Below are 24,251 nucleotides of genomic sequence, written 5' to 3'. Positions count from 1 at the left end.
GGTGCAGCGTGCGTGGGTGTGTATACAGTCGTTTTGTGATGAGGGCGGTATTTTGTTTTTCTGTGTGTGTTGTGTGCGATTGGCGGTTCGTATAGCTCAGTCGGTAGAGCACAGTGCTAATAACGCTGCGGTCCAGGGTTTCGAGCCCCTGTATGACCATTTTTGCTCCTTTTCTCTTTGCTTAATCGCGGCGCTAACAACGGGTCCTTTCGCGGGCTTCTCGCGCTTTCTGGCGTGCTACTTGCGTCTGCTCCAGACTCTTCTTACGCACCTCAAACCGGAACCTTCCATGTCCACCTACAAACGGGCGTGGCAAACACCGACTCGGAGCTGCCTCGGCGGCTCGACTCCGACCAACGGACTCGAGTATCTGTCCTGGCTGCAAGATCTCCCGGAGCGCCAAGATGAGGTGTCAGAGCCTGTGTGTGTGTGTGCCACCCCGTGGGCAAGAGTGTACGGCGACAAGCTCTGTGGGATGTTCGACGTTGGGTTGATTGTAGGTAAGAGTTGGATGGGAAGTGGGCGGACCGGCGAGGCCGAGGTGGTAGAGCAGCGCGAAGGCGCGCAGAAGCGCGTGGTGCAGCGTGCGTGCGTGTGTATCCAGTCGTTTTGTGATGAGGGCGGTATTTTGTTTTCTTGTGTGTTGTGTGCGATTGGCGGTCGTATAGCTCAGTCGGTAGAGCACAGTGCTAATAACGCTGCGGTCCAGGGTTCGAGCCCCTGTATGACCATTTTTCTCCTTTCTCTTGCTTATCGCGGCGCTAACAACGGTCCTTCGCGGCTTCTCACGCTTCTGGTGTGCTACTGCGTCTGCTCCAGACCTCTTACGCACTCAACCGAACCTCCATGTCACCTACAACGGGCGTGGCAAACACCGACTCGGAACTGCCTCGGCGGCTCGACTCCGACCAACGGACTCGAGTATCGGTCCTGGCTGCAAGATCTCCCGGAGCGCCAAGATGAGGTGTCCGAGCCTGTGTGTGTGTGTGCCACCCCGTGGGCTAGTTTGTACGGCGACAAGCTCTGTGGGATGTTCGACGTTGGGTTGATTGTAGGTAAGAGTTGGATGGGAAGTGGGCGGACTGGCGAGGCCGAGGTGGTAGAGCAGCGCGAAGGTGCGCAGAAGCGCGTGGTGCAGCGTGCGTGGGTGTGTATACAGTCGTTTTGTGATGAGGGCGGTATTTTGTTTTCTGTGTGTGTTGTGTGCGATTGGCGGTCGTATAGCTCAGTCGGTAGAGCACAGTGCTAATAACGCTGCGGTCCAGGGTTCGAGCCCCTGTATGACCATTTTGCTCCTTTCTCTTGCTTTATCGCGGCGCTAGCAACGGTCCTTCGCGGCTTCTCGCGCTTCTGGCGTGCTACTGCGTCTGCTCCAGACCTCTTACGCACTCAAATGAACCTCCATGTCACCTACAACGGGCGTGGCAAACACCGACTCGGAACTGCCTCGGCGGCTCGACTCCGACCAACGGACTCGAGTATCGGTCCTGGCTGCAAGATCTCCCGGAGCGCCAAGATGAGGTGTCCGAGCCTGTGTGTGTGTGCCACCCCGTGGGCTAGTTTGTACGGTGACAAGCTCTGTGGGATGTTCGACGTTGGGTCAGATGTAAGTGAGAGTTGGGTGGGAAGTGGGCGGACTGGCGAGGCCGAGGTGGTAGAGCAGCGCGAAGGCGCGCAGAAGCGCGTGGTGCAGCGTGCGTGCGTGTGTATCCAGTCGTTTTGTGATGAGGGCGGTATTTTGTTTTCTGTGTGTGTTGTGTGCGATTGGCGGTCGTATAGCTCAGTCGGTAGAGCACAGTGCTAATAACGCTGCGGTCCAGGGTTCGAGCCCCTGTATGACCATTTTGCTCCTTTCTCTTGCTTTATCGCGGCGCTAACAACGGTCCTTCGCGGCTTCTCGCGCTTCTGGCGTGCTACTGCGTCTGCTCCAGACCTCTTACGCACTCAACCGAACCTCCATGTCACCTACAGCGGGCGTGGCAAACACCGACTCGGAACTGCCTCGGCGGCTCGACTCCGACCAACGGACTCGAGTATCGGTCCTGGCTGCAAGATCTCCCGGAGCGCCATAATGAGGTGTCCGAGCCTGTGTGTGTGTGCCACCCCGTGGGCTAGTTTGTACGGTGACAAGCTCTGTGGGATGTTCGACGTTGGGTCAGATGTAAGTGAGAGTTGGGTGGGAAGTGGGCGGACTGGCGAGGCCGAGGTGGTATAGCAGCGCGAAGGCGCGCAGAAGCGCGTGGTGCAGCGTGCGTGCGTGTGTATCCAGTCGTTTTGTGATGAGGGCGGTATTTTGTTTTCTGTGTGTGCTGTGTGCGATTGGCGGTCGTATAGCTCAGTCGGTAGAGCACAGTGCTAATAACGCTGCGGTCCAGGGTTCGAGCCCCTGTATGACCATTTTGCTCCTTTCTCTTGCTTTATCGCGGCGCTAACAACGGTCCTTCGCGGCTTCTCACGCTTCTGGCGTGCTACTGCGTCTGCTCCAGACCTCTTACGCACTCAACCGAACCTCCATGTCACCTACAACGTGCGTGGCAAACACCGACTCGGAACTGCCTCGGCGGTTCGACTCCGACCAACGGACTCGAGTATCGGTTCTGGCTGCAAGATCTCCCGGAGCGCCAAGATGGGGTGTCAGAGCCTGTGTGTGTGTGTGCCACCCCGTGGGCTAGTTTGTACGGCGACAAGCTCTGTGGGATGCTCGACGTTGGGTCGGTTGTAAGTGAGAGTTGGGTGGGAAGTGGGCGGACTGGTGAGGCCGAGGTGGTAGAGCCGCGCGAAGGGGGCTCTAGTCTGGAAATTTGAAGAATGAGAGATACCCCGGGAGGACCGCAAAAGCAAATAATGAAATGGAGTGCTTGGTTGGCTTAGTCATGTACCATTTCGAAGTACACCTGGCTGATCCACCCCACAACAAGAATACCCCATATAATGCTGGTTCCCGACGCTATGACTACCGAAGGGCTCACCTGTCATTCATTTCGGAGAAGTATTGTGAGTTCTACTTTAAATTGGGATGGGCTCCACTTACTTTATTGTGGTGTTTCCTGGGGAGGCCTTCGGACGCCTCATGTCTACTAAAACGACAGGTGGCTGCTTACCCCGGTAGGCGAGTATTAATAAGCTTAGTGCTCTGTATTAGTGACTGTGCCAACTCAGTTGTTTAGTCATACAGGGATGGGACCGTTGGACGACTAGTGAGGTGCCTACCGAGTTTTTAATTTGTTGTTATTAAACCTCACTTTCTTAAATTAAAAAAAGGACGATGCTACAGTCCCAGTATCAGCTATAGAAATAATCCAAGTATTCAACCAAGTATTGTCCATAAATTACCGATCTTGTAATTTAAAATTCATATTGAGATCAAGTGATTCGGATCAGCGAATGTCTTTGCCTCGATAGTGAGAAATAACGACTAATCCATGTTCCATCCATGTACCGTTCCATGTATTGTACGGGTAAACATAGTACGGGTAGACATAGTGCACACAAGTACGGGTAGACATAGTGCACACAGGTACGGGTAGACATAGTGCACACAAGAAGATATGACATACACCAGATCGATAGAGTAAAAACGAATTCGATTGAGTGAGTCAGATTGAAATGCTACCCTTTAGCAGGAATTGTAGGATGCGGAACCGCAGTAGTGTGAGACCAGTCTGGGTCAAGTCTAACAAGAGACTTGTGTCGACGTAACGCCAGAACCTGAGTATGACGTAGAAGCCACAGTTATGACCGTCTGTTTGGATTGGCGAGCTGATAGCCAGTACCTGGTAGGCATCGCTCAGCGTTTCGGCCAAATCCCACGACATTCGGTCCAGTACGCCCTTGTAAGACTTTTGGTTCATGGGATCGTAGTACATTACTTGGTTTCCCTTGACGTTCACAATGATACCACACCAGTGTGTGTTCCCGAAGTTGACTGGGATGAACAGAGTCTCGGCACAACTCTTCAGCATTTGCGCCTTTGCCTTGATCGTTTCTGTAAATGTCTTCATTTTCCTTCCCGTCACAGCATTCTCGATTCCAACTACATAAGCCGTTGAATTAGTTGCACAAAGTCTGGCGCAGAATGCGAGAATCAGGGCGTCATTTGCCCAGGATGGGGGCTTCATACGGAATAGCATGGCGTAGTGATATTCATGACCTTCAATTTGGATGCTGTCTTGGGAATTTGAGCGCGCAACTTGATCTGTCATCTCCTGTAGCGTTGGATGTAGAGCACTTCGTACAACACTGACGACATCCTCCATCAGCCACTTGCAGAATGCGAGCCCTTGCTCGCACTGATTCTTCATGGTAGTCAGGTAAAGCATCGCTTCGCAGTACGGTCTTGTTTAGTGGCTGCAGGAACGGTAGATAGGAACACTTGTAAGTTGTAATAGAAGTTGGTTTATTGGCTTGGCTTCCGCTTGAGTAGAAAGAAGGAAAATATAAGACTGAGGGCTAACTGGAAGAGAGATGTAACACCTTCTCGACCATACATACACTGCACTACTTCTTTTATACTAAAAAGAAGAATTCACTTCGTTTGTCGACAGTCCTCGTGGGACAACGGGAAGTTCTGGGAAGGGATCTTGATGACGCGAGGTGCTTTGGTCCCACGACGCCGAGCCACCGGTGTCTCGGAAATCACTGAAATTGGTATGTTCTCACGAGTACAAGTGTGCTCGTGAGACAAAGCGTACTCGTGAGTACGCTTGTACTCGTGAGAATACACCAATTCCAGTGATTTCCACACATTCAATATCTGGGATTTTTCCAGGATTATCCATGATTTGTCCAGGTTTGTTTTCTCCAACTTCCTTGTCTTGTGTTGACTGGCTGTCTTGTGAACTGGCTCTGAGAGAAGATTGAAATCGCGTATTCTTCACAGGCAACGCGGAGACGCACTTCTGCAGCAATTGCATCGGGAGGAGGTAAAACGCGGCTTCATTGAGTATCGGTACGCTGAGACGAACGTATTTGGGCTTTATGTTGACCGCCCGCTCGTACTTGATTGGAATTGGCTGCACACGACTCAGGAACTCCTGCATACACGGCTTTTCTTCGTGTAGATTGCACGCCAGCTGGACCAGAGAGACCTCGCCCATGCGGCGACGATGGTCTTCCGATTCGTTAAATATGGCCCGCTTCTTCTTGTCTTCGGCATTTCTATCCTTCCTGTTGGATCGAGGTCGTTCACTCTTAGCAGCCTTTGGATTTCAATTAATTCGAAAAGCAGGAGGATTTCTGTCCTCCTCACCATTTTCATCAATACTCGCTTTCTGATTCGCCACATGGGCACACGCGTTGGTCACGCAGTCGTGTAGCCTCAGGATCGGTGGAGACGCGACAGCGTCTGCATCTTTCTCGTGTACTCCTTCGTTCGCAGATTCGGTCTTCGCTGTCGGATATTCCTCCACTGGTCGAGGACAAACTGCAACAGCTCGTGATACTCGTCGTCACTTTCGATATCAGCGAGCTCGCTACATATGGCTTGCGTCGCACTGAGTGCCTCCTTGTATTTGGTGGCAGCATCGAGGGCTTTTTGTCTCCATTGTTCAGGCTTGAGCTCATTGACCACAAAAGGTCGTGGGATCACGGACTGATCGACGGGGTGCAAGCACCTGCTCATATATCATAACACAGGTTTGTTTTAGTGTAACTTGGTCGAATCATGAATGATACATGGATAAATCATAATTAATTCATAGATACATCATGGTTGAATCATAGATGAATCATAGATTAATCACAGATGAATCGAGAAAAACAACTCACCTTTCATCGATCCTATTAAGCGGAATGATGGATCCACCTACTTTACACCACTTTCGGTACGAGATGGCGTGCTGGCACGGCAGTCTCATAACACATGCAAGCGAACAGGTGCAGTTTCACGTATCTAGTTGCACGAAATGTACCTTGTGTTTCCCGGTGGCCGCCACAAAACCCGGTTTCGATTTCGTGTCGAACTTGAAAATATCCACCTTCGAGATAGCATTAACATACTCCTTTTCCACGTGTTCCGCGACGAAGTGGGACGTAAATTTTAGAACTTGGCTCATCTCTTCATCGTAATTTCGATTTACAAGAACACCGATACGGGTCTTGTCAAACACGTACTCACTGCGAGTCCTGTCATCAGCTGCCTTCAGCGCCTTCACCGTATCGGTCATGGTCATATTGTGATGTACAGCATCCTTGAGGTGACCAAACCAGGTTTCCAAATGATTGTTGGTATGCACGCGTAAGTGCGTCAACCGAGCGCGCTTATACATAACCCACATGTCCGTGCAATTGTTCCAGTTCTCGTCCATGTATTCGTAAAACGAGGTGAACCCAGTTCTGGTACAGAGGGTCTTCATCGATATTCAATTGTTCTGGTAGACTTCCTCACTTACTGCATACACCATATTATGCACTAATGTGTCTTTTGCATCATGGTCGTCGGACGATATCTTGCCATATTCGGGCTTCCGCGAAGACGTGCGAACATATATTATAACGTGAAAGAAGCATATGAGAGCTCGGGCGTTAGGAAAGTAGGTGCGAAGAACTCGGATCTCATTCAGGTCCTTGTCAGCCATAATAACCTGGACATTGTCAGCAATAGCAGGATCCAGTCGGAGTACAAGGCACGCGACATATACCAGTTAGCATTACGTTCTAGTAGTGATTGCTGTACAGGCTGCCCTCGATCCTTGTCATCGATTGCCATCAAAGTACACAGCTGGTATTTGTATCTTAGAGCAGCGCGTGGTGCAGCGTGCGTGCGTGTGTATCCAGTCGTTTTGTGATGAGGGCGGTATTTTGTTTTCTGTGTGTGTTGTGTGCGATTGGCGGTCGTATAGCTCAGTCGGTAGAGCACAGTGCTAATAACGCTGCGGTCCAGGGTTCGAGCCCCTGTATGACCATTTTGCTCCTTTCTCTTGCTTATCGCGGCGCTAACAACGGTCCTTCGCGGCTTCTCGCGCTTCTGGTGTGCTACTGCGTCTGCTCCAGACCTCTTACGCACTCAACCGAACCTCCATGTCACCTACAACGGGCGTGGCAAACACCGACTCGGAACTGCCTCGGCGGTTCGACTCCGACCAACGGACTCGAGTATCGGTCCTGGCTGCAAGATCTCCCGGAGCGCCAAGATGAGGTGTCCGAGCCTGTGTGTGTGTGTGCCACCCCGTGGGCTAGTTTGTACGGCGACAAGCTCTGTGGGATGTTCGACGTTGGGTTGATTGTAGGTAAGAGTTGGATGGGAAGTGGGCGGACTGGCGAGGCCGAGGTGGTAGAGCAGCGCGAAGGCGCGCAGAAGCGCGTGGTGCAGCGTGCGTGGGTGTGTATCCAGTCGTTTTGTGATGAGGGCGGTATTTTGTTTTCTGTGTGTGTTGTGTGCGATTGGCGGTCGTATAGCTCAGTCGGTAGAGCACAGTGCTAATAACGCTGCGGTCCAGGGTTCGAGCCCCTGTATGACCATTTTGCTCCTTTCTCTTGCTTATCGCGGCGCTAACAACGGTCCTTCGCGGCTTCTCGCGCTTCTGGTGTGCTACTGCGTCTGCTCCAGACCTCTTACGCACTCAACCGAACCTCCATGTCACCTACAACGGGCGTGGCAAACACCGACTCGGAACTGCCTCGGCGGTTCGACTCCGACCAACGGACTCGAGTATCGGTCCTGGCTGCAAGATCTCCCGGAGCGCCAAGATGAGGTGTCCGAGCCTCTGTGTGTGTGTGCCACCCCGTGGGCTAGTTTGTACGGCGACAAGCTCTGTGGGATGTTCGACGTTGGGTCGGTTGTAAGTGAGAGTTGGGTGGGAAGTGGGCGGACTGGCGAGGCCGAGGTGGTAGAGCAGCGCGAAGGTGCGCAGAAGCGCGTGGTGTAGCGTGCGTGCGTGTGTATACAGATGTTTTGTGATGAGGGCGGTATTTTGTTTTCTTGTGTGTTGTGTGCGATTGGCGGTCGTATAGCTCAGTCGGTAGAGCACAGTGCTAATAACGCTGCGGTCCAGGGTTCGAGCCCCTGTATGACCACTTTGCTCCTTTCTCTTGCTTATCGCGGCGCTAACAACGGTCCTTCGCGGCTTCTCACGCTTCTGGTGTGCTACTGCGTCTGCTCCAGACCTCTTGCGCACTCAACCGAACCTCCATGTCACCTACAACGGGCGTGGCAAACACCGACTCGGAGCTGCCTCGGCGGCTCGACTCCGACCAACGGACTCGAGTATCGGTCCTGGCTGCAAGATCTCCCGGAGCGCCAAGATGAGGTGTCCGAGCCTGTGTGTGTGTGTGTGTCACCCCGTGGGCAAGAGTGTACGGCGACAAGCTCAGTGGGATGTTCGACGTTGGGTTGATTGTAAGTAAGAGTTGGGTGGGAAGTGGGCGGACTGGCGAGGCCGAGGTGGTAGAGCAGCGCGAAGGCGCGCAGAAGCGCGTGGTGCAGCGTGCGTGCGTGTGTATCCAGTCGTTTTGTGATGAGGGCGGTATTTTGTTTTCTGTGTGTGTTGTGTGCGATTGGCGGTCGTATAGCTCAGTCGGTAGAGCACAGTGCTAATAACGCTGCGGTCCAGTGTTCGAGCCCCTGTATGACCATTTTGCTCCTTTCGCTTGCTTATCACGCGGCGCTAACAACGGTCCTTCGCGGCTTCTCACGCTTCTGGCGTGTTATTGCGTCTGCTCCAGACCTCTTACGCACTCAACCGAACCTTCATGTCACCTACAACGGGCGTGGCAAACACCGACTCGGAGCTGCCTCGGCGGCTCGACTCCGACCAACGGACTCGAGTATCTGTCCTGGCTGCAAGATCTCCCTGAGCGCCAAGATGAGGTGTCAGAGCCTGTGTGTGTGTGCCACCCCGTGGGCAAGAGTGTACGGCGACAAGCTCTGTGGGATGTTCGACGTTGGGTTGATTGTAGGTAAGAGTTGGATGGGAAGTGGGCGGACCGGCGAGGCCGAGGTGGTAGAGCAGCGCGAAGGCGCGCAGAAGCGCGTGGTGCAGCGTGCGTGCGTGTGTATCCCGTCGTTTTGTGATGAGGGCGGTATTTTGTTTTCTTGTGTGTTGTGTGCGATTGGCGGTCGTATAGCTCAGTCGGTAGAGCACAGTGCTAATAACGCTGCGGTCCAGGGTTCGACCCCCTGTATGACCATTTTGCTCCTTTCTCTTGCTTTATCGCGGCGCTAACAACGGTCCTTCGCGGCTTCTCGCGCTTCTGGCGTGCTACTGCGTCTGCTCCAGACCTCTTACGCACTCAAATGAACCTTCATGTCACCTACAACGGGCGGCAAACACCGACTCGGAACTGCCTCGGCGGCTCGACTCCGACCAACGGACTCGAGTATCGGTCCTGGCTGCAAGATCTCCCGGAGCGCCAAGATGAGGTGTCCGAGCCTGTGTGTGTGTGCCACCCCGTGGGCTAATTTGTACGGCGACAAGCTCTGTGGGATGTTCGACGTTGGGTCGGTTGTAAGTGAGAGGTTGGTGGGAAGTGGGCGGACCGGCGAGGCCGAGGTGGTAGAGCAGCGCGAAGGCGCGCAGAAGCGCGTGGTGCAGCGTGCGTGGGTGTGTATCCAGTCGTTTTGTGATGAGGGCGGTATTTTGTTTTCTGTGTGTGTTGTGTGCGATTGGCGGTCGTATAGCTCAGTCGGTAGAGCACAGTGCTAATAACGCTGCGGTCCAGGGTTCGAGCCCCTGTATGACCATTTTGCTCCTTTCTCTTGCTTTATCGCGGCGCTAACAACGGTCCTTCGTGGCTTCTCGCGCTTCAGGCGTGCTACTGCGTCTGCTCCAGACCTCTTACGCACTCAACCGAACCTCCATGTCACCTACAACGGGCGTGGCAAACACCGACTCGGAACTGCCTCGGCGGCTCGACTCCGACCAACGGACTCGAGTATCGGTCCTGGCTGCAAGATCTCCCGGAGCGCCAAGATGAGGTGTCCGAGCCTGTGTGTGTGTGCCACCCCGTGGGCAAGAGTGTACGGCGACAAGCTCAGTGGGATGTTCGACGTTGGGTTGGTTGTAAGTGAGAGTTGGGTGGGAAGTGGGCGGACTGGCGAGGCCGAGGTGGTAGAGCAGCGCGAAGGCGCGCAGAAGCGCGTGGTGCAGCGTGCGTGCGTGTGTATCCAGTCGTTTTGTGATGAGGGCGGTATTTTGTTTTCTGTGTGTGTTGTGTGCGATTGGCGGTCGTATAGCTCAGTCGGTAGAGCACAGTGCTAATAACGCTGCGGTCCAGGGTTCGAGCCCCTGTATGACCATTTTGCTCCTTTCTCTTGCTTTATCGCGGCGCTAACAACGGTCCTTCGCGGCTTCTCGCGCTTCTGGCGTGCTACTGCGTCTGCTCCAGACCTCTTACGCACTCAACCGAACCTCCATGTCACCTAAAACGGGCGTGGCAAACACCGACTCGGAACTGCCTCGGCGGTTCGACTCCGACCAACGGACTCGAGTATCGGTCCTGGCTGCAAGATCTCCCGGAGCGCCAAGATGAGGTGTCAGAGCCTGTGTGTGTGCGTCACCCCGTGGGCTAGTTTGTACGGCGACAAGCTCTGTGGGATGTTCGACGTTGGGTCAGTTGTAAGTGAGAGTTGGGTGGGAAGTGGGCGGACTGGCGAGGCCGAGGTGGTAGAGCAGCGCGAAGGCGCGCAGAAGCGCGTGGTGCAGCGTGCGTGCGTGTGTATCCAGTCGTTTTGTGATGAGGGCGGTATTTTGTTTTCTGTGTGTGCTGTGTGCGATTGGCGGTCGTATAGCTCAGTCGGTAGAGCACAGTGCTAATAACGCTGCGGTCCAGGGTTCGAGCCCCTGTATGACCATTTTGCTCCTTTCTCTTGCTTTATCGCGGCGCTAACAACGGTCCTTCGCGGCTTCTCACGCTTCTGGCGTGCTACTGCGTCTGCTCCAGACCTCTTACGCACTCAACCGAACCTCCATGTCACCTACAACGGGCGTGGCAAACACCGACTCGGAACTGCCTCGGCGGCTCGACTCCGACCAACGGACTCGAGTATCGGTCCTGGCTGCAAGATCTCCCGGAGCGCCAAGATGAGGTGTCCGAGCCTGTGTGTGTGTGCCACCCCGTGGGCTGATTTGTACGGCGACAAGCTCTGTGGGATGTTCGACGTTGGGTCAGATGTAAGTGAAAGTTGGGTGGGAAGTGGACGGACTGGAGAGGCCGAGGTGGGTAGAGCAGCGCGAAGGCGCGCAGAAGCGGGTGTTGCAGCGTGCGTGCGTGTGTATCCAGTCGTTGTGTGATGAGGGCTGTATTTTGTTTTCTGTGTGTGTTGTGTGCGATGGGCTGTCGTATAGCTCAGTCGAGAGCACAGTGCTAATAACGCTGCGGTCCAGGGTTCGAGCCCCTGTATGACCATTTTGCTCCTTTCTCTTGCTTATCACGCGGCGCTAACAACGGCCCTTCGCGGCTTCTCACGCTTCTGGCGTGCTACTGCGTCTACTCCAGACCTCTTACGCACTCAACCGAACCTCCATGTCACCTACAACGAGCGTGGCAAACACCGACTTGGAGCTGCCTCGGCGGCTCGACTCCGACCAACGGACTCGAGTATCGGTCCTGGCTGCAAGATCTCCCGGAGCACCAAGATGAGGTGTCCGAGCCTGTGTGTGTGTGCCACCCCGTGGGCTAGTTTGTACGGCGACAAGCTCTGTGGGATGTTCGACGTTGGGTTAGTTGTAGGTGAGAGCTGGATGGGAAGTGGGCGGACCGGCGAGGCCGAGGTGGTAGAGCAGCGCGAAGGTGCGCAGAAGCGCGTGGTGCAGCGTGCGTGCGTGTGTATACAGATGTTTTGTGATGAGGGCGGTATTTTGTTTTCTTGTGTGTTGTGTGCGATTGGCGGTCGTATAGCTCAGTCGGTAGAGCACAGTGCTAATAACGCTGCGGTCCAGGGTTCGAGCCCCTGTATGACCATTTTGCTCCTTTCGCTTGCTTATCCCGCGGCGCTAACAACGGTCCTTCGCGGCTTCTCACGCTTCAGGCGTGTTATTGCGTCTGCTCCAGACCTCTTACGCACTCAACCGAACCTTCATGTCACCTACAACGGGCGTGGCAAACACCGACTCGGAGCTGCCTCGGCGGCTCGACTCCGACCAACGGACTCGAGTATCTGTCCTGGCTGCAAGATCTCCCGGAGCGCCAAGATGAGGTGTCCGAGCCTGTGTGTGTGTGTGCCACCCCGTGGGCTAGTTTGTACGGCGACAAGCTCTGTGGGATGTTCGACGTTGGGTTGATTGTAGGTGAGAGTTGGATGGGAAGTGGGCGGACCGGCGAGGCCGAGGTGGTAGAGCAGCGCGAAGGTGCGCAGAAGCGCGTGGTGCAGCGTGCGTGCGTGTGTATACAGACGTTTTGTGATGAGGGCGGTATTTTGTTTTCTTTGTGTGTTGTGTGCGATTGGCGGTCGTATAGCTCAGTCGGTAGAGCACAGTGCTAATAACGCTGCGGTCCAGGGTTCGAGCCCCTGTATGACCATTTTGCTCCTTTCTCTTGCTTTATCGCGGCGCTAACAACGGTCCTTCGCGGCTTCTCGCGCTTCTGGCGTGCTACTGCGTCTGCTCCAGACCTCTTACGCACTCAACCGAACCTTCATGTCACCTACAACGGGCGTGGCAAACACCGACTCGGAGCTGCCTCGGCGGCTCGACTCCGACCAACGGACTCGAGTATCTGTCCTGGCTGCAAGATCTCCCGGAGCGCCAAGATGAGGTGTCAGAGCCTGTGTGTGTGTGTGCCACCCCGTGGGCAAGAGTGTACGGCGACAAGCTCTGTGGGATGTTCGACGTTGGGTTGATTGTAGGTAAGAGCTGGATGGGAAGTGGGCGGACCGGCGAGGCCGAGGTGGTAGAGCAGCGCGAAGGCGCGCAGAAGCGCGTGGTGCAGCGTGCGTGCGTGTGTATCCAGTCGTTTTGTGATGAGGGCGGTATTTTGTGTTCTGTATGTGTTGTGTGCGATTGGCGGTCGTATAGCTCAGTCGGTAGAGCACAGTGCTAATAACGCTGCGGTCCAGGGTTCGAGCCCCTGTATGACCATTTTGCTCCTTTCTCTTGCTTTATCGCGGCGCTAACAACGGTCCTTCGCGGCTTCTCGCGCTTCTGGCGTGCTACTGCGTCTGCTCCAGACCTCTTACGCACTCAACCGAACCTCCATGTCACCTACAACGGGCGTGGCAAACACCGACTCGGAACTGCCTCGGCGGCTCGACTCCGACCAACGGACTCGAGTATCTGTCCTGGCTGCAAGATCTCCCGGAGCCCCAAGATGAAGTGTCCGAGCCTGTGCGTGTGTGCCACCCCGTGGGCTAATTTGTACGGCGACAAGCTCTGTGGGATGTTCGACGTTGGGTTGATTGTAGGTAAGAGTTGGATGGGAAGTGGGCGGACCGGCGAGGCCGAGGTGGTAGAGCAGCGCGAAGGTGCGCAGAAGCGCGTGGTGCAGCGTGCGTGGGTGTGTATCCAGTCGTTTTGTGATGAGGGCGGTATTTTGTTTTCTGTGTGTGTTGTGTGCGATTGGCGGTCGTATAGCTCAGTCGGTAGAGCACAGTGCTAATAACGCTGCGGTCCAGGGTTCGAGCCCCTGTATGACCATTTTGCTCCTTTCTCTTGCTTTATCGCGGCGCTAACAACGGTCCTTCGCGGCTTCTCACGCTTCTGGCGTGCTACTGCGTCTGCTCCAGACCTCTTACGCACTCAAATGAACCTCCATGTCACCTACAACGGGCGTGGCAAACACCGACTCGGAACTGCCTCGGCGGCTCGACTCCGACCAACGAACTCGAGTATCGGTCCTGGCTGCAAGATCTCCCGGAGCGCCAAGATGAGGTGTCCGAGCCTGTGTGTGTGTGCCACCCCGTGGGCTAGTTTGTACGGTGACAAGCTCTGTGGGATGTTCGACGTTGGGTCAGATGTAAGTGAGAGTTGGGTGGGAAGTGGGCGGACTGGCGAGGCCGAGGTGGTAGAGCAGCGCGAAGGCGCGCAGAAGCGCGTGGTGCAGCGTGCGTGCGTGTGTATCCAGTCGTTTTGTGATGAGGGCGGTATTTTGTTTTCTGTGTGTGTTGTGTGCGATTGGCGGTCGTATAGCTCAGTCGGTAGAGCACAGTGCTAATAACGCTGCGGTCCAGGGTTCGAGCCCCTGTATGACCATTTTGCTCCTTTCTCTTGCTTTATCGCGGCGCTAACAACGGTCCTTCGCGGCTTCTCACGCTTCTGGCGTGCTACTGCGTCTGCTCCAGACCTCTTACGCACTCAAATGAACCTCCATGTCACCTACAGCGGGCGTGGCAAACACCGACTCGGAACTGCCTCGGCGGCTCGACTCCGACCAACGGACTCGAGTATCGGTCCTGGCTGCAAGATCTCCCGGAGCGCCAAGATGAGGTGTCCGAGCCTGTGTGTGTGTGCCACCCCGTGGGCTAGTTTGTACGGTGACAAGCTCTGTGGGATGTTCGACGTTGGGTTAGTTGTAGGTGAGAGTTGGGTGGGAAGTGGGCGGACCGGCGAGGCCGAGGTGGTAGAGCAGCGCGAAGGTGCGCAGAAGCGCGTGGTGCAGCGTGCGTGCGTGTGTATCCAGTCGTTTTGTGATGAGGGCGGTATTTTGTTTTCTGTGTGTGTTGTGTGCGATTGGCGGTCGTATAGCTCAGTCGGTAGAGCACAGTGCTAATAACGCTGCGGTCCAGGGTTCGAGCCCCTGTATGACCATTTTGCTCCTTTCTCTTGCTTTATCGCGGCGCTAACAACGGTCCTTCGCGGCTTCTCGCGCTTCTGGTGTGCTACTGCGTCTGCTCCAGACCTCTTGCGCACTCAACCGAACCTCCATGTCACCTACAACGGGCGTGGCAAACACCGACTCGGAACTGCCTCGGCGGTTCGACTCCGACCAACGGACTCGAGTATCGGTCCTGGCTGCAATATCTCCCGGAGCGCCAAGATGAGGTGTCCGAGCCTGTGTGTGTGTGTGCCACCCCGTGGGCTAGTTTGTACGGCGACAAGCTCTGTGGGATGTTCGACGTTGGGTCGGTTGTAAGTGAGAGTTGGGTGGGAAGTGGGCGGACTGGCGAGGCCGAGGTGGTAGAGCAGCGCGAAGGCGCGCAGAAGCGCGTGGTGCAGCGTGCGTGCGTGTGTATCCAGTCGTTTTGTGATGAGGGCGGTATTTTGTTTTCTGTGTGTGTTGTGTGCGATTGGCGGTCGTATAGCTCAGTCGGTAGAGCACAGTGCTAATAACGCTGCGGTCCAGGGTTCGAGCCCCTGTATGACCATTTTGCTCCTTTCTCTTGCTTTATCGCGGCGCTAACAACGGTCCTTCGCGGCTTCTCACGCTTCTGGTGTGCTACTGCGTCTGCTCCAGACCTCTTGCGCACTCAACCGAACCTCCATGTCACCTACAACGGGCGTGGCAAACACCGACTCGGAACTGCCTCGGCGGCTCGACTCCGACCAACGGACTCGAGTATCGGTCCTGGCTGCAAGATCTCCCGGAGCGCCAAGATGAGGTGTCCGAGCCTGTGTGTGTGTGTGCCACCCCGTGGGCTAGTTTGTACGGCGACAAGCTCTGTGGGATGTTCGACGTTGGGTCGGTTGTAAGTGAGAGTTGGGTGGGAAGTGGGCGGACTGGCGAGGCCGAGGTGGTAGAGCAGCGCGAAGGCGCGCAGAAGCGCGTGGTACAGCGTGCGTGCGTGTGTATCCAGTCGTTTTGTGATGAGAGCGGTATTTTGTTTTCTGTGTGTGTTGTGTGCGATTGGCGGTCGTATAGTTCAGTCGGTAGAGCATAGTGCTAATAACGCTGCGGTCCAGGGTTCGAGCCCCTGTATGACCATTTTGCTCCTTACTCTTCCTTTATCGCGGCGCTAACAACGGTCCTTCGCGGCTTCTCACGCTTCTGGCGTGCTACTGCGTCTGCTCCAGACCTCTTGCGCACTCAACCGAACCTCCATGTCACCTACAACGGGCGTGGCAAACACCGACTCGGAACTGCCTCGGCGGCTCGACTCCGACCAACGGACTCGAGTATCTGTCCTGGCTGCAAGATCTCCCGGAGCGCCAAGATGAGGTGTCCGAGCCTGTGTGTGTGTGTGCCACCCCGTGGGCTAGTTTGTACGGCGACAAGCTCTGTGGGATGTTCGACGTTGGGTTGATTGTAGGTAAGAGTTGGATGGGAAGTGGGCGGACTGGCGAGGCCGAGGTGGTAGAGCAGCGCGAAGGCGCGCAGAAGCGCGTGGTGCAGCGTGCGTGGGCGTGTATCCAGTCGTTTTGTGATGAGGGCGGTTTTTTGTTTTCTGTGTGTGTTGTGTGCGATTGGCGGTCGTATAGCTCAGTCGGTCGGTAGAGCACAGTGCTAATAACGCTGCGGTCCAGGGTTCGAGCCCCTGTATGACCATTTTGCTCCTTTCTCTTGCTTATCACGCGGCGCTAACAGCGGCCCTTCGCGGCTTCTCGCGCTTCTGGTGTGCTACTGCGTCTGCTCCAGACCTCTTACGCACTCAACCGAACCTCCATGTCACCCTACAACGGGCGTGGCAAACACCGACTCGGAACTGCCTCGGCGGGTTCGACTCCGACCAACGGACTCGAGTATCGGTCCTGGCTGCGAGATCTCCCGGAGCGCCAAGATGAGGTGTCCGAGCCTGTGTGTGTGTGCCACCCCGTGGGCTAGTTTGTACGGCGACAAGCTCTGTGGGATGTTCGACGTTGGGTCGGTTGTAAGTGAGAGTTGGGTGGGAAGTGGGCGGACTGGTGAGGCCGAGGTGGTAGAGCAGCGCGAAGGCGCGCAGAAGCGCGTGGTGCAGCGTGCGTGCGTGTGTATCCAGTCGTTTTGTGATGAGGGCGGTATTTTGTTTTCTTGTGTGTTGTGTGCGATTGGCGGTCGTATAGTTCAGTCGGTAGAGCACAGTGCTAATAACGCTGCGGTCCAGGGTTCGAGCCCCTGTATGACCATTTTGCTCCTTTCTCTTGCTTTATCGCGGCGCTAACAACGGTCCTTCGCGGCTTCTCGCGCTTCTGGTGTGCTACTGCGTCTGCTCCAGACCTCTTACGCACTCAACCGAACCTCCATGTCACCTACAACGGGCGTGGCAAACACCGACTCGGAACTGCCTCGGCGGCTCGACTCCGACCAGCGGACTCGAGTATCGGTCCTGGCTGCAAGATCTACCGGAGCGCCAAGATGAGGTGTCCGAGCCTGTGTGTGTGTGCCACCCCGTGGGCTAGTTTGTACGGCGACAAGCTCTGTGGGATGTTCGACGTTGGGTCGGTTGTAAGTGAGAGTTGGGTGGGAAGTGGGCGGACTGGCGAGGCCGAGGTGGTAGAGCAGCGCGAAGGCGCGCAGAAGCGCGTGGTACAGCGTGCGTGCGTGTGTATCCAGTCGTTTTGTGATGAGGGCGGTATTTTGTTTTCTGTGTGTGTTGTGTGCGATTGGCGGTCGTATAGTTCAGTCGGTAGAGCACAGTGCTAATAACGCTGCGGTCCAGGGTTCGAGCCCCTGTATGACCATTTTGCTCCTTTCTCTTGCTTATCACGCGGCGCTAACAACGGCCCTTCGCGGCTTCTCACGCTTCTGGCGTGCTACTGCGTCTACTCCAGACCTCTTACGCACTCAACCGAACCTCCATGTCACCTACAACGGGCGTGGCAAACACCGACTTGGAGCTGCCTCGGCGGCTCGACTCCGACCAACGGACTCGAGTATCGGTCCTGGCTGCAAGATCTCCCGGAGCACCAAGATGAGGTGTCCGAGCCTGTGTGTGTGTGCCACCCCGTGGGCTAGTTTGTACGGCGACAAGCTCTGTGGGATGTTCGACGTTGGGTTAGTTGTAGGTGAGAGTTGGATGGGAAGTGGGCGGACCGGCGAGGCCGAGGTGGTAGAGCAGCGCGAAGGTGCGCAGAAGCGCGTGGTGCAGCGTGCGTGCGTGTGTATACAGATGTTTTGTGATGAGGGCGGTATTTTGTTTTCTTGTGTGTTGTGTGTAGCTCAGTCGGTAGAGCACAGTGCTAATAACGCTGCGGTCCAGGGTTCGACCCCCTGTATGACCATTTTGCTCCTTTCTCTTGCTTTATCGCGGCGCTAACAACGGTCCTTCGCGGCTTCTCGCGCTTCTGGCGTGCTACTGCGTCTGCTCCAGACCTTTTACGCACTCAACCGAACCTTCATGTCACCTACAACGGGCGTGGCAAACACCGACTCGGAACTGCCTCGGCGGCTCGACTCCGACCAACGGACTCGAGTATCGGTCCTGGCTGCAAGATCTCCCGGAGCGCCAAGATGAGGTGTCCGAGCCTGTGTGTGTGTGCCACCCCGTGGGCTAGTTTGTACGGCGACAAGCTCTGTGGAATGTTCGACGTTGGGTCGGTTGTAAGTGAGAGTTGGGTGGGAAGTGGGCGGACTGGCGAGGCCGAGGTGGTAGAGCAGCGCGAAGGCGCGCAGAAGCGCGTGGTGCAGCGTGCGTGCGTGTGTATCCAGTCGTTTTGTGATGAGGGCGGTATTTTGTTTTCTGTGTGTGTTGTGTGCGATTGGCGGTCGTATAGCTCAGTCGGTAGAGCACAGTGCTAATAACGCTGCGGTGCAGGGTTCGAGCCCCTGTATGACCATTTTGCTCCTTTCTCTTGCTTTATCGCGGCGCTAACAACGGTCCTTCGCGGCTTCTCGCGCTTCTGGCGTGCTATTGCGTCTGCTCCAGACCTCTTACGCACTCAACCGAACCTCCATGTCACCTACAACGGGCGTGGCAAACACCGACTCGGAACTGCCTCGGCGGTTCGACTCCGACCAACGGACTCGAGTATCGGTCCTGGCTGCAAGATCTCCCGGAGCGCCAAGATGAGGTGTCCGAGCCTGTGTGTGTGTGCCACCCCGTGGGCTAGTTGGTACGGCGACAAGCTCTGTGGGATGTTCGACGTTGGGTTGATTGTAGGTAAGAGTTGGATGGGAAGTGGGCGGACCGGCGAGGCCGAGGTGGTAGAGCAGCGCGAAGGCGCGCAGAAGCGCGTGGTGCAGCGTGCGTGCGTGTGTATCCAGTCGTTTTGTGATGAGGGCGGTATTTTGTTTTCTGTGTGTGTTGTGTGCGATTGGCGGTCGTATAGCTCAGTCGGTAGAGCACAGTGCTAATAACGCTGCGGTCCAGGGTTCGAGCCCCTGTATGACCATTTTGCTCCTTTCTCTTGCTTATCGCGGCGCTAACAACGGTCCTTCGCGGCTTCTGACGCTTCTGGTGTGCTACTGCGTCTGCTCCAGACCTCTTACGCACTCAACCGAACCTCCATGTCACCTACAACGGGCGTGGCAAACACCGACTCGGAACTGCCTCGGCGGTTCGACTCCGACCAACGGACTCGAGTATCGGTCCTGGCTGCAAGATCTCCCGGAGCGCCAAGATGAGGTGTCCGAGCCTGTGTGTGTGTGTGCCACCCCGTGGGCTAGTTTGTACGGCGACAAGCTCTGTGGGATGTTCGACGTTGGGTTGATTGTAGGTAAGAGTTGGATGGGAAGGGGGCGGACTGGCGAGGCCGAGGTGGTAGAGCAGCGCGAAGGCGCGCAGAAGCGCGTGGTGCAGCGTGCGTGCGTGTGTATCCAGTCGTTTTGTGATGAGGGCGGTATTTTGTTTTCTTGTGTGTTGTGTGCGATTGGCGGTCGTATAGCTCAGTCGGTAGAGCACAGTGCTAATAACGCTTCGGTCCAGGGTTCGAGCCCCTGTATGACCATTTTGCTCCTTTCTCTTGCTTTATCGCGGCGCTAACAACGGTCCTTCGCGGCTTCTCGCGCTTCTGGCGTGCTACTGCGTCTGCTCCAGACCTCTTACGCACTCAACCGAACCTTCATGTCACCTACAACGGGCGTGGCAAACACCGACTCGGAACTGCCTCGGCGGCTCGACTCCGACCAACGGACTCGAGTATCGGTCCTGGCTGCAAGATCTCCCGGAGCGCCAAGATGAGGTGTCCAAGCCTGTGTGTGTGTGCCACCCCGTGGGCTAATTTGTACGGCGACAAGCTCTGTGGGATGTTCGACGTTGGGTCGGTTGTAAGTGAGAGTTGGGTGGGAAGTGGGCGGACTGGTGAGGCCGAGGTGGTAGAGCAGCGCGAAGGCGCGCAGAAGCGCGTGGTGCAGCGTGCGTGCGTGTGTATCCAGTCGTTTTGTGATGAGGGCGGTATTTTGTTTTCTGTGTGTGTTGTGTGCGATTGGCGGTCGTATAGCTCAGTCGGTAGAGCACAGTGCTAATAACGCTGCGGTCCAGGGTTCGAGCCCCTGTATGACCATTTTGCTCCTTTCTCTTGCTTATCGCGGCGCTAACAACGGTCCTTCGCGGCTTCTCGCGCTTCTGGCGTGTTATTGCGTCTGCTCCAGACCTCTTACGCACTCAACCGAGCCTCCATGTTACCTACAACGGGCGTGGCAAACACCGACTCGGAACTGCCTCGGCGGTTCGACTCCGACCAACGGACTCGAGTATCGGTCCTGGCTGCAAGATCTCCCGGAGCGCCAAGATGGGGTGTCAGAGCCTGTGTGTGTGTGCCACCCCGTGGGCTAGTTTGTACGGCGACAAGCTCTGTGGGATGCTCGACGTTGGGTCGGTTGTAAGTGAGAGCTGGGTGGGAAGTGGGCGGACTGGTGAGGCCGAGGTGGTAGAGCCGCGCGAAGGGGGCTCTAGTTTGGAAATTTGAAGAATGAGAGATACCCCGGGAGGACCGCAAAAGCAAATATTGAAATGGAGTGCTTGGTTGGCTTAGTCATGTACCATTTCGAAGTACACCTGGCTGATCCACCCCACAACAAGAATACCCCATATAATGCTGGTTCCCGACGCTATGACTACCGAAGGGCTCACCTGTCATTCATTTCGGAGAAGTATTGTGAGTTCTACTTCAAATTTGGATGGGCTCCACTTACTTTATTGTGGTGTTTCCTGGGGAGGCCTTCGGACGCCTCATGTCTACTAAAACGACAGGTGGCTGCTTACCCCGGTAGGCGAGTATTAATAAGCTTAGTGCTCTGTATTGGTGACTGTGTGAACTCAGTTGTTTAGTCATACAGGGATGGGACCGTTGGACGACTAGTGAGGTGCCTACCGAGTTTTTAATTTGTTGTTATTAAACCTCACTTTCTTAAATTAAAAAAGGACGATGCTACAGTCCCAGTATCAGCTATAGAAATAATCCAAGTATTCAACCAAGTATTGTCCATAAATTACCGATCTTGTAATTTAAAATTCATATTGAGATCAAGTGATTCGGATCGATCCTGAAGCGAATGTCTTTGCCTCGATAGTGAGAAATAACGACTAATCCATGTTCCATCCATGTACCGTTCCATGTATTGTACGGGTAAACATAGTACGGGTAGACATAGTGCACACAAGTACGGGTAGACATAGTGCACACAGGTACGGGTAGACATAGTGCACACAAGAAGATATGACATACACCAGATCGATAGAGTAAAAACGAATTCGATTGAGTGAGTCAGATTGAAATGCTACCCTTTAGCAGGAATTGTAGGATGCGGAACCGCAGTAGTGTGAGACCAGTCTGGGTCAAGTCTAACAAGAGACTTGTGTCGACGTAACGCCAGAACCTGAGTATGACGTAGAAGCCACAGTTATGACCGTCTGTTTGGATTGGCGAGTTGATAGCCAGTACCTGGTAGGCATCGCTCAGCGTTTCGGCCAAATCCCACGACATTCGGTCCAGTACGCCCTTGTAAGACTTTTGGTTCATGGGATCGTAGTACATTACTTGGTTTCCCTTGACGTTCACAATGATACCACACCAGTGTGTGTTCCCGAAGTTGACTGGGATGAACAGAGTCTCGGCACAACTCTTCAGCATTTGCGCCTTTGCCTTGATCGTTTCTGTAAATGTCTTCATTTTCCTTCCCGTCACAGCATTCTCGATTCCAACTACATAAGCCGTTGAATTAGTTGCACAAAGTCTGGCGCAGAATGCGAGAATCAGGGCGTCATTTGCCCAGGATGGGGGCTTCATACGGAATAGCATGGCGTAGTGATATTCATGACCTTCAATTTGGATGCTGTCTTGGGAATTTGAGCGCGCAACTTGATCTGTCATCTCCTGTAGCGTTGGATGTAGAGCACTTCGTACAACACTGACGACATCCTCCATCAGCCACTTGCAGAATGCGAGCCCTTGCTCGCACTGATTCTTCATGGTAGTCAGGTAAAGCATCGCTTCACAGTACGGTCTTGTTTAGTGGCTGCAGGAACGGTAGATAGGAACACTTGTAAGTTGTAATAGAAGTTGGTTTATTGGCTTGGCTTCCGCTTGAGTAGAAGGAGGGAAATATAAGACTGAGGGCTAACTGGAAGAGAGATGTAACACCTTCTCGACCATACATACACTGCACTACTTCTTTTATACTAAAAAGAAGAATTCACTTCGTTTGTCGACAGTCCTCGTGGGACAACGGGAAGTTCTGGGAAGGGATCTTGATGACGCGAGGTGCTTTGGTCCCACGACGCCGAGCCACCGGTGTCTCGGAAATCACTGAAATTGGTATGTTCTCACGAGTACAAGCGTACTCGTGAGACAAAGCGTACTCGTGTACGCTTGTACTCGTGAGAATATACCAATTCCAGTGATTTCCACACATTCAATATCTGGGATTTTTCCAGGATTATCCATGATTTGTCCAGGTTTGTTTTCTCCAACTTCCTTGTCTTGTGTTGACTGGCTGTCTTGTGAACTGGCTCTGAGAGAAGATTGAAATCGCGTATTCTTCACAGGCAACGCGGAGACGCACTTCTGCAGCAATTGCATCGGGAGGAGGTAAAACGCGGCTTCATTGAGTATCGGTACGCTGAGACGAACGTATTTGGGCTTTATGTTGACCGCCCGCTCGTACTTGATTGGAATTGGCTGCACACGACTCAGGAACTCCTGCATACACGGCTTTTCTTCGTGTAGATTGCACGCCAGCTGGACCAGAGAGACCTCGCCCATGCGGCGACGATGGTCTTCCGATTCGTTAAATATGGCCCGCTTCTTCTTGTCTTCGGCATTTCTATCCTTCCTGTTGGATCGAGGTCGTTCACGCTTAGCAGCCTTTGGATTTCAATTAATTCGAAAAGCAGGAGGATTTCTGTCCTCCTCACCATTTTCATCAATACTCGCTTTCTGATTCGCCACATGGGCACACGCGTTGGTCACGCAGTCGTGTAGCCTCAGGATTGGTGGAGACGCGACAGCGTCTGCATCTTTCTCGTGTACTCCTTCGTTCGCAGATTCGGTCTTCGCTGTCGGATATTCCTCCACTGGTCGAGGACAAACTGCAACAGCTCGTGATACTCGTCGTCACTTTCGATATCAGCGAGCTCGCTACATATGGCTTGCGTCGCACTGAGTGCCTCCTTGTATTTGGTGGCAGCATCGAGGGCTTTTTGTTTCCATTGTTCAGGCTTGAGCTCATTGACCACAAAAGGTCGTGGGATCACGGACTGATCGACGGGGTGCAAGCACCTGCTCATATATCATAACACAGTTTTTTTTAGTGTAACTTGGTCGAATCATGAATGATACATGGATAAATCATAATTAATTCATAGATACATCATGGTTGAATCATAGATGAATCATAGATTAATCACAGATGAATCGAGAAAAACAACTCACCTTTCATCGATCCTATTAAGCGGAATGATGGATCCACCTACTTTACACCACTTTCGGTACGAGATGGCGTGCTGGCACGGCAGTCTCATAACACATGCAAGCGAACAGGTGCAGTTCCACGTATCTAGTTGCACGAAATGTACCTTGTGTTTCCCGGTGGCCGCCACAAAACCCGGTTTCGATTTCGTGTCGAACTTGAAAATATCCACCTTCGAGATAGCATTAACATACTCCTTTTCCACGTGTTCCGCGACGAAGTGGGACGTAAATTTTAGAACTTGGCTCATCTCTTCATCGTAATTTCGATTTACAAGAACACCGATACGGGTCTTGTCAAACACGTACTCACTGCGAGTCCTGTCATCAGCTGCCTTCAGCGCCTTCACCGTATCGGTCATGGTCATATTGTGATGTACAGCATTCTTGAGGTGACCAAACCAGGTTTCCAAATGATTGTTGGTATGCACGCGTAAGTGCGTCAACCGAGCGCGCTTATACATAACCCACATGTCCGTGCAATTGTTCCAGTTCTCGTCCATGTATTCGTAAAACGAGGTGAACCCAGTTCTGGTACAGAGGGTCTTCATCGATATTCAATTGTTCTGGTAGACTTCCTCACTTACTGCATACACCATATTATGCACTAATGTGTCTTTT

The 24,251-nt window shown here is 54.4% G+C and overlaps 2 non-coding genes across 2 annotated transcripts; both read left to right on the top strand.

Moving 5' to 3' along the window:
- Positions 1 to 16,276: 16,276 nt before the first annotated feature.
- Positions 16,277 to 16,353, top strand: PITG_25712. Its single transcript has one exon. It is a non-coding gene; the product is annotated as a tRNA-Ile (tRNA).
- A 1,577-nt stretch (positions 16,354 to 17,930) lies between these two features.
- On the top strand, positions 17,931 to 18,005 carry PITG_25709. The gene has a single exon. It is a non-coding gene; the product is annotated as a tRNA-Ile (tRNA).
- Positions 18,006 to 24,251: the final 6,246 nt, after the last annotated feature.

This window comes from Phytophthora infestans, genomic scaffold (assembly GCF_000142945.1).
Source record: "Phytophthora infestans T30-4 supercont1.4 genomic scaffold, whole genome shotgun sequence".
Classification (NCBI taxonomy): domain Eukaryota; phylum Oomycota; class Peronosporomycetes; order Peronosporales; family Peronosporaceae; genus Phytophthora; species Phytophthora infestans.
Note: the sequence above shows the minus strand (reverse complement) of the source record. Positions and strands in the feature narration are given on the sequence as shown.